The following is a 10,713-nucleotide window of genomic DNA, read 5'->3' on the forward strand; positions in this document are numbered from 1 at the left end:
GCAGCTCCCCCACCTGACCCCTGGCTCCCTACGCCGAAGCGTTCACCTTTCTTTCAGTGCGTTTTCCACCATCGACAAGCGCACAGCCAGGACCCTGCCCTCAGACTCGCGGGGGAGGGGGCCCCGCCAGGACTGCCCGGAGCGTGGGTGATCCTGAGCAAACCGGTGTTTCCTGCCTGGTTAGTCGTGACTCCTCCGACCTCACAGCCAATGTGCGTCACCACCACCCGCCGTGGGCGACGGTGGGTCTTTCAGCCCCGGGAGCACAGAGGCTACCGTGTCAGTGAGACTCGGGGTGCCCAGGACAGCCACCGCGGGTTAGGACTCAGTGACATGCAGCGGGCGGGGGAGGACCCTGGCCCTGCTGTCTCAGCCCAGAGGGGAGGCCAGCCCCACGGTGACGGGATAGCGGCAGGTCAGTGGTGGGGCGATGGCTGCCCAGGGCTGCTGGAGGCCACAGCACACCGGCTACTGCTGGGAAGGCAGGCCCTTGGGCCGGCCCCCAGACCGAGAGGGCCACTGAAAAGTCCCCGGGGAGCTCCCTTGGGGAGAGCGCCCGGGCTAAAGGCTTTCTTAGGGGAATGGAGGGAGGTGGTGAGAGGGAGGTGGGTCCCGACACCCCAGACAGGATGTGCCCTGCCCAGCGTGGCTGCAGCCTGCACACTGCCGCTCCCAAGACGGGACGTGCCCTGTGGTCACTCCCTGACCCCGCGCTCACTGTCAGATGCCTGTCCTTGGTGTCCCGGAGCCACGTGGACTGTGCAGAGCCGACGGGGCGTCTCCGCAGCCCTGCATTTAGTCATCACAGTGGCAGCCGACGTCCACCACTATGGGAGCATTCCCATCAGAGGCCCGCAGACCCCACAGATCCGGGCTTCTTTCTCTTCTTTGCAGAGAACTGGCTGGTAAGCGTTTACCAGCACGCCACTGGCTCCAGGGCAAAATGCCCGCACACTCAACACGTCAGGCTACCTTCTCCTTGATGCCCTGAGCCAGGCTCTCTTCTGCCTGGCCGAGGTCTGGAGTGGGAGACAGCTGCGCTCTCCCTGCCTCCCCGTCCTCTGCCACCCTCTGTCTGTCTTCACACCATCCTGCAGTGTGCCCACCAAGTGCGGGTCTGCCCAGACTTCTGACATCGGCCCATGCTCACTGGGCTGTGCAGCAAATGTACAAAAGAGCTGCCTCTCCCCTAAGTAGGGCTGGCATCAGGGCAGATGCCATTGTACAAAAGGGTCAGGAAAATGTAACAGGAAAGTGCTGGCAGATGCGGCCCCCGGCCCGCTAGCCCACGGAGGGCCACGCAAAGCTCTCCATGGTGAGGCCTCGGGGCTGTGTTTTGTTCCCAGACTCTCTCAAGAAGATGGGAAGCTGACCTACCCTCCCTGGGGCTGCAACACCTCAGAGAGCTGTGTACCTCGGCTGCCAACACCACCTCCATTGGCCTGGACAGGGGCTTCAGGCACAGGCCAGGACTGACCCAGGAAAGTATTTTCACAGCTACAGAAAGGCTTTTCCACTTAAATCCTCAAAAGTAGGTTGTCACCCCCTGGGAGGAGGAATCTCAGCAAAGCCCATGTGTCACTCCAGCCACAAGAGGCCACAGGCATGTTCTGTTGTGCCTCGTCTGCCCACCGAGCCCAGCCTAGGTCACCACCCAGCCCCCCAGGGTCCGGTGCAGCCCTATGATGTATCTGTCGGGGGCATCTCAGAGTCCGAGCAGGCGGATTTCCAGCACTGTGCCAGACAGGGTGGGACAGATCCCCTCCCCGCAAGGGATTCAACAGCTTAGCCACAGGGCCACCCCGGTCCACCAGCAGAGGCGGCCCACCTGCCAGATTCCACTCCAGGGAGAGGGCAGCTGGGCACGCCAGGGGCACACAGGCACTGTCCCCACCAGCCTGACCACTGGAGCATGCCCCCCACCTGGCATCTGAGACCAGGGCCCATCCAATCATAGACCCTCGTGGCTCTCACCCTGCAGCAGGATGGGCAGCCATTTGGAAACAACAACTGTGTGCAAAATGATACGGTGGCCTGTCCTGTCAGAAGACAGACATGCAGTTCAGCTCCCCAGGCAGGCCTGGGGCGCTCAACCTGCACCCACTCTTCTGTCCAGCTGGGCCACTGGTGGGCAATGAGGGGACAGATTCAGGGACTTAAGCATTTTATACATGGTTCAGTGATTTTCCAGAACAGCTGCTTCAGGACCTAGACAATTTCTCTGGAAGCTTTGTGTTAACCTGCCGAGGAATTCTGACTGTCAGCTCCCTGGGAGGTGGCCCAGGGTCCACAGCAAGAAATCAACTCAGGCCAAGTCTGGGCCTGGAGACGGTGGCCAGCACATCTACTCTTGCATTGAGCAGCCCTGAGAGATCCCAGCCCTGTCCCCTACCCCCCTGGGAGCTGCGATCCAGACAGGATGGGCACTCGCCTGCCTCAAGGGGCATGAGGGCCACAGGGAGACAGGCCACAGCAGAAGACGGCCCAGGGTCCAGCCAGTCACATGGGAGAGCCCTGGCCTCAGGCCTCGGGGTAGGTGGTGGTGCCCTGGGCAGTCTTTCTGGTGAGCGTTCTCTGGGTCCCACTCTGGGACGGCCTTGAGTGATGTCCCAGGGTGCCCGCAGCAACGTGTGTCCAAAACCTTGTGCAAACATCGATGTGCCCCTTTCTATCACACTGGGGGCGCTGAGGGCGAGGGCCCTTAGGGTCTTTCCTGAGCTACGACCATCACCTCACCGCGGGCACCACTCCCTGTACGGGAAAGAACACCGTGCGATCCTAGGGAGGTAGAGGCTGAGGCTCCTGGGCGATAATTTTGCCCAAAGGTACCTGATAGGAGATGGTGAGGCAGGACCCAGCCTGGAACTCAGCCCCACGTCTCGGACGCCTTCCTGGGACACCCTGCCGCACCCACACACCCAGCTCCTGGGACGGTAAGGGGAGCTCAGCGCAGAGCCAGCCCTTCCTGGAGCCGGGCTGCCGAGTGTGTCTCAGAAGGTCTTGCCTCACGTTCTACGAACACGGACGTCAAGGAGCCCATGCGAGAGCCCGGGGCTCGTTGTCCTGCCTTCCCTCACCCGGCTGTCAAGGGTGTGGAGATTAAGGAGGGCCCCCCCGGGAGGAGAGCAGAGCCCGCCTAAGGCTGCAGAGCTCTGTCGGGACTCAGCTGCCGTCACTGGGTTCGGGGGACTCAAGGCAGGGGGTGGAACCAGGAAAGCGGCCTGCGGACAAAGGGAAGGGTTCGGGTGCTCCCCGCCCGGAGGCTGTGGCTGGGAACGCGTGGGAGGGCTGACTAGACGCGGGGTGTCCTGTGTGATTAGTTGGCGCTCTCTGCTTGGTCCAAAGTCGGACAAAAATTAGGGAAGCCCTCAGTTATTGATCAAGTCCTGGTCATTCGGGGCTGATTGCTACAGGGCTTGTTGTCTCACAGCTGAGTTTCACTAGAGATGCTGGTCTGACTTCCTTCAAGGAGACGACCTGTAGACAACGGCTAGCTTCCTGGGCTGGTCACCCCAGCTAAGGGGCAGTTACCGGGCTGGTTACCACAGCTAAGGGGCTGGTCACCAGAGGCTGTAGGTCAGAGTGCTGTTTTCATATGGCCTGGCCATTGTCTGTTTGTACCTCAGTCTCTCAAAGGACACCCCAGCGCCTCCAATGCAGTGGCCTGCGGGGCTGCCCTGCTGGGTGAGGGCCAGTCCGGGCGGCCAGTTCACAGCCAGGCCAGACCATGTCAGTGGGGCTGCATCAAAACCCAGCTCAGGTGCAGAGGGGCCGCACTGTGCATTCATTCTACCTGAACTAGCCTCGGAGTGGGGTCTCCTCCATTGGGGGGAATGACCCCCCGTGGCCGCTGAAGCGGCACTTCTGGATGAACACATCGGGCAGCCCAGAGGTCCCATCGCTTTGTCCTGCTCTCCCGGCGGCAGCCAGCCCTGGGGGTCCTCCGTCCCACACTGTGTCACTGGCACCCCGGGGGGTGTGGGCCACCCCTGTCCGGCCTCAGGCAGAGCCCCTGCCCAGTGCTTCCTCGCCTGCCACCTGGCAAGGCCCTGTGGACACGAGGGTGACCTCTTGGTGTCTTCTAGGCCTCCAGATGTCCTGTGTGCCCCCAGCTAGCCTTTGCCTGCTCCTCAGACACCAGGACCCCTTCCCTATCTGCCTGCTGCCATGACGGCTCCTTCTCTGGGGCCAGACCAGGCCCGGCAGCCCCGAGGAGCCCTCACCCGGAGGCTTTATCTAGGTAGTAAGCCACACACCCCCTGCTCTGTTCATGAGCCCCGAAGCTTATACTGGGGCTTTCTAGCTCCACTGTCAGGGTTCAAAGCCAGCAGGGGGTGGGGAAGAGCAGTGACCTCACCTCCTGCTCAGGGGCTCCCCATTCCGAGTCCTCCTGACTCCTCCCCCAGCTTGAAACGGGTCTTGGCGGGTCTTGGCTCCCCACCCAGCCTCCTCCGCCCGTGGGTGTCAGGCAGGACACCCCCACAGGCCCCCCATGGCGGCACCGGCCCAACCAGGAGAGGGTGGCCAGGGCGAGAAAGTGAGAGGGAGGGCCAAGGTCAGGCAAAGAAGGTGCCCCAGAGTAGCCACACCCAGGAGGGAGCAGGTCGGCTGGTCCGGGACGGGCAGCAGGGCCTGCGCAGTGGAAACACCCAGGGCCTCACCCAGGGCCTTTCCTCTTCTGCTCACTCGCACGTGATGAGGCGCATCTGCACACCCCCACCCCGTTGGTGCTTTCACCCCCCAGGGCACTGGCAACATCTGGAAGCACGTGGGGTAGTTGCAGCTGGGGACAAGGAGTGGACGGCTGGTTTCCCGGGGTGTGGGGCCAGGATGTGCTGCAGACCCTTGCCCAGGAGGCCTGGCACAGGCCACAGCTCCACAGTCACCGTACATTCGCCCTCTCCAAGTTCTTCTGAAGGTGGGGCCTGCGCGCCTCTGGGACACTTGGCCATTCTGAGGAGAACAAGGCTCAGACAGGAGCCCTGGCTTCCATGGTCTTCAGACCCAGCGGCAGAAAATAAAATGCAGCTGAGTTGAGGGGCACCCAGATGCATCGGATCAGCAGACAGGGAATCCCGGGAGCAGACTGAGATGCAGTGATAGATGTGCCTCTCTGCCAGCATTCAGGAGCAGGATCTAGTGGACAGCCTGAGAGCTACTGTTAAGGGTAAACTAGGGGAATCAGCAAGACTGGAGCTGTCTGCACCTACTCCGATGTGACATGGGGACGGTGGGCTTGCTTTTGGTGGTGAAGCAGGTCTGCCAGTGGTCCAGGTGCGGTTGCCCACACTGACATCTCACCAGAGGAATTGCTGCTGGCAAATTAGAAGCTGGTGAAATAAAGGTATGATCTTATTCCCACCCAAGTGCATGCAACCCCTCGTCTAAACAGCTTCCCAGGACGTAGGGAAGGGGTGCCTTTGTTTCCAAGGAGCGGGGAGAGGCTGCATTTGGGAATTCCACCCCCAGCAGAGGCGCCAGTTCGCAAGCTGTGTCCCCGTCTCGGCAGGGACTCATCCAGAGAGGGACCAAGGGCCCTGCCAGGGTACAGTGTCCTGCTCTGGGGTTTCCAGGCTGGACACGAAAGAGGTTTATCACTCTCCCGTGCCCTGGTTTCCCTCTCAGTGCCTGGGTGATAATAGGAAATGCTCACCAAGTTCCTGCCCCAAGTCACGTTCCTGTGGTTTTGCAACAGATTTTTAAAGCTGGGACATTTTCGTAAGTTTTAAAGCAAAGGCTAACCATGTGAGGGCCATCTGTGGACCCTCGTCAGCAGAGCCGCCTCTGACCCCTACCAGCACCACTTTGATGACCCGCCCTGCCCGTAACAGAGCAGAGTGCTTCTCAGAGAGGCCCCGTCACATGAGGAGGTGTTCAAACAACACGAAGGGCAGTGGGGCTCAAGCCAGGGAGTGGGAGGCTGCTAGTCCTGGGCCAACTGGTTGGTAGAGATTCCGTTTCCAGCTGGAATGTGAGTTTCACAATGTCTGCTTCCCTGATGTCTTCCCACCCTTAATGTTTCTTCTGGGTTAGCCGCCGGCTTGCAAAGCTCAACCCAAGAAGCATCTGAGCCTTTGGGGGCTGCACATTTGTCCTACAAACCCCAGAGTTCTTTGGGATTAAAAGATTCTGATGCAGCTCATTGTCCTTAAGGCCCAACAGTTATAACTGTCAAGGCTGCTTCACACCCGGCCCTTGAACTTGCTCCCTCTGCAAACCCAGGAGGGCCAGGAGATACTGCAGCCATTCCTGCCTGCCACACTTTTGTAACTGTGTATCAATAAAACTTTATTAACAGAAAAGATGAAAGACAGTGGGCTGGATTTAGGCCCATAGGCTGGAGAGTGCCAACCCCTGTCATAGGAAAACCAAGGTTGCCCTAAGTTGATTGCTGTTGCAGGTGGGTTCACTATGCTCTTATTTCCACTTATTTATACACAAAATACACACATGTATACACACACACACACACACACACACACATACACATACTTTGCATATACATCTATAGGGTTGGAAATTTTCAACTTTTTTAGAGAAAGTTAAAATCTAGATAAAAAATCCTCGATTCAACTATAAGTGTGTTCATTGCAATGTTATTTATCATTTTAAAACCGTGAGAAATAACCAAAGTGTCCAATAACGGGATTGATTAAATAAGTTATGGTAAACTGTACAATAGAATACTATGCAGTCAATAAAAATGATGTCGTAGAAAACCGGTAACAGGAAAAGAACTCAACGCGTGCATGGCAGGTATAATGCTGCACCTGTGTGACCGAGCATGTTCGGAGGCAAATAATCCAGTGAGTACACGTAGGAAGTAGGCAAATAAACTGACAAATACAGAAGAGGGAAAATAAAGGAGAGAAGGGAGGGAGGGGGACAAGAAGAAATATTAAAGGGAGTTGTCTCAGGGCAATAAAATTGTAGATGTAAGAACTTTATTCTTTTTTGCTGACATAAGCAAGCGACAGAAGTGAAGACCAACAAGTGGGGCCCCGAGGATCCAGCAGGCCGCCCCCGGGGGCTGGGCCCTGCCCTTCCTGGGCCTCTCTGCCGCCCGCCTGCCCACCGCCACTGCCCTGGCCTGGGCGCTTGTCTGTGGGCTTGTGTTGAGGACCAGGAGGACAGGGGGGAAGCTGGGGCCGGTGTGGGGCGGGACAATTCCGTCCAGGAGATTTTAAGAGAGCCCTGAAGGTGCAGGGCAGGGGGAAGGCCGGCTCGGAGAGGGCAGTCGTCGGCAGCAGTGTTTCCCTGGGGGCCTCGCACCCTGGGTGAGGAGCTCTGCAGTCACCCTGGGCCACCGGCTGTGGCCTCCTGGGGCCACCACTGCTCTCGGGTGAGACCACATGGGCCCTGAGTGGTGCTGGATCTCCACACAGATGTTCAACGTGTGACCAGCACACTGCACACTGGCATGGCATCACTCACACGTATCCTGGCATCCTGTATTTAAGCGTAAATGTCTTCTAGGCGAGGCCCTGAGGCTCCCCCATCACTTCCCCAGGGGCTTGCCTTGTGACCGTGGGAGGGAGAGTCCATACTGAGACCTGGTCGTGAGGCTAACAAAGGGTGACAGGGCCCACATATGTTAGGCGGGCAGGCCCCCTGAGCTTCGTCTGCTTGGAGGGGTGCTCACCTGAGCTAGGCCCACCCCCACGAGGCCACAGGGAAGTCTTTGGGGCTGGGCAGCTTGGGGACGAAGAGCTGGTGAGGCCCGGAGGAGTCCTCCCGGAAGGCCCAGCCTTGTCCTCAAGAGGCCACCGCCTGCCTTTCCTCCCTGCATCCCTTCTCTTCCGGCAGGCGCTGCGGGGAAGGCTGCCTCTTCTCCGTCGGCACCAGCAGAGTCATCCTGGCACATCCTGTCCCAGGGCCACGGGGCCACAGTGCCGGGCCTGCTGGGGGGTTCCAACCAGGACAGGGCAGGTGGCCCTGCTGCAGGGGTGCCCCACCCACCTGGAGGAGACACACACACGGGACCTGAGGCTGCACCCTCTGGCTGTGCCCAGGACCGGAGGTCCACCCCCGGAATTGTTCCATGCCGTCCGCCCCAGCTTTAGCCACACGTCAAGCCTCCCAAAGGGAGATGGGATAATGGAGCGATCTCGTGCACATGCAGCGCGCCGCCTTCTAAAGGTCTGGATTTCGGCGGCTCAGCGTTCTGCCTCCTGCAGCTGCACATTAAAAGACTCCGAATGTGTGTTTGCTAAAATGTCCCCAAGACTGCCTGTGATTTCAGTGAGAGGAGTTTTCCTCTTTCCCTTCTTCCTTCTCACTTGGCTTTTTCTCACTTTTAAAAAACACAGTCATTAAACAAGATCCCTAAGGAAATGAAACACAGAACACTGTGTTAAGATATCATAGAAGTTCTGACTTTCAATACCCAATTCCCCAGAAAATTTTGAATTAAGCCAGTTAGTTCCACATTTACAGAAACACTGGAAATTTTCTGGGGAAATTATTCAGAACAAAATGAGTAGCTGATCTCGTCTCTCTCTCTGCTCTCAATCTGCCCAAAGCTTATTCTTTCCCTTATGAAATTCTTCCCTTATGAAATTTTTATGAATGAAAAACACCAAGACGCCCAGCAGCTCCGGCACATGGCAGCCACTCGGCGGGGGTGAGGCCGCGGAATGCGTGGTTTCAGGACCTCACTGGTGCCAGTCAAGCCTCCATCAGATTCGTGACATAAGACATGCCTGGACATGTTTTGAAAGCTTAAAAGATATGGGTGGCTCCATGTCATAACAAATAGCCTTATCAATTTCACCATCTTAGATAAGCTCCCTAACTTCAAAATCAAAGCCCTCTCCCATTTCATATCAAAATAGTATATACTATTATTGCTAGTTCAGTAGTAAGCTCTCTTGGTAATTACATAAGAGGAAATTTAAAACATGCATGTATATTTGAAAATAGTCTAAGATAATATAGTACCTTAGTTCAATTAAATATTTTAGTTCAACTGAAATATAATTATTGGAATTTACTGTATAATTGCATTGCGTGATTATGCAATATGACCCAGTAATCATTTCAATAATTGTTTATGTTTCATGATTCTTCAGAAAGGATAATCTTGTCATATACAAATAGGATGTTCATTATAACAGGATATTTTTTCGGTAAGGCATAGTCATATAATCCTAACAAGGTATCGCTTAATAATATTCTGTCGCTATATTTGTGTTTGCGTATGTAAAATACACTTTTAGTTTTCTAATTAGCATAAAGTAAAAGTATGGGTTTTAAAGCATGTATAGAAAAAGAAATCTTTGTGCAGTTTAGAAAGAATTTTCATCAGACATTTGTCAAAAATTGCTATGACAAATATATTCTAAAATGCTGTCTTGCCTGATAATACAGAGTAAGAGATATATTCTTTATAATATTCTAAGGACAGCCAAGAAAACAAATGTAAATGGAGAAAAGCTGAAAACACTATATTTTTATGTGCACTTCTGGATTTCTAAATATAAATACAAAAAAGAAAGCAGTCATGAGACAGTTTTATTGATTATCATTGTACTTATCAACTCTGGCCAAAATTCTCCTTTATCAACTTTGTGAGTTTATTAACATTACATACCTTAAAACCTTAACTGATATTCTCCTTTGAAATAAATGAAAGTAAGTAGGAAAAGATAATAATATAAAACATTTTTAATGGAGTCAAAATGTGTGATCTTTTACATAAATTGATACTCAATCCTGAATCTTTAATATCTGTGAATGAGGATGTTGAGTTAAGAATAGTAATGAACTGGCCCAAATGGTGACATCATAACCTCCTTTCTATAATATGACCTCCTTGTTTTTACGGGACTAAATTTTATCAGATTCCTTACAATCACTTTAAGGAAAACCAGAACCACACTTCATGTGTGGATAATGAGGTGGAGGGAATATGATTCTCTAGCAACTAAAATCAGAGCTGCTTTTGGTGGCAGAATTTCCCTTTCCTGCAGGAGATGAATTATGGCAGATGGTGGGAACTCGGAAGGCTCCCAAAGCCAGCCAGGGAATTAGGGTGTGGGACCCAGTGCTGACCATGAGGAATGCAGGTGTCTACCTGCACCATCTGGAGCAAGAATCACCCCTCAGCTCCAATCATTGTTTGGAGGAACATGGCAAGTCCTCTAATTTTTACAAGGAAATCCAGGAATCTAGGTGTTTATGTGAGGCCTCTTTCTTTCTAAACATTTGCTCTTCATTTTTTTAAAATAAGTGGTTAAAGTTTCTACTACAGGCATAGGTTGCAGCTTGAAGAACGAGAGGAACCCTGGTCTGCAGGAGCCTCGGAGGACGGGTCTGCTCCTGGCTGAGCCCAGGGAAAGGTGCGCAGGCTGTGAGCTGGTAGAGGGGCTCCTGTCCTCGGGCTCCCACCTCCACGCTCAGCAGATCCTTTAGGTCGGATCACTCAGCACTCACGCCAAACCCTCTTCTCACTCATGGGCTTCTGCCGTAGAGAATGGGATTCATCATTCAATCTCCCAGCTTGCCCTGAAGAGAGTGGTTGCCATGCGGTCCTGAGCAACATCTGCTATTCTGAACAGAAAGATAAAACCTTACTGGAATGTAACTCCTTACCCTTTTTTCCTTCCCTGAACATAGATGAAAGATGGAGAGGCAGCATCGCTATGGAGACCACGGAGACTGAGGAACGGTGGGGCGGGACGGTGGGGAGAGCCCGGGTCCGGAAGGACACAC

General features: G+C 54.6%; 1 long non-coding RNA gene across 1 annotated transcript; it reads left to right on the plus strand.

The window, feature by feature from the left end:
- Positions 1–262: 262 nt before the first annotated feature.
- On the plus strand, positions 263–9,741 carry LOC140844879 (uncharacterized). The gene is made up of 3 exons (XR_012123398.1): positions 263–415; positions 725–5,344; positions 7,807–9,741. It is a non-coding gene; the product is annotated as an uncharacterized lncRNA (long non-coding RNA).
- The last annotated feature ends 972 nt before the right edge of the window (positions 9,742–10,713 follow it).

This window comes from Manis javanica, chromosome 12, assembly GCF_040802235.1.
Source record: "Manis javanica isolate MJ-LG chromosome 12, MJ_LKY, whole genome shotgun sequence".
Taxonomy (NCBI): domain Eukaryota; kingdom Metazoa; phylum Chordata; class Mammalia; order Pholidota; family Manidae; genus Manis; species Manis javanica.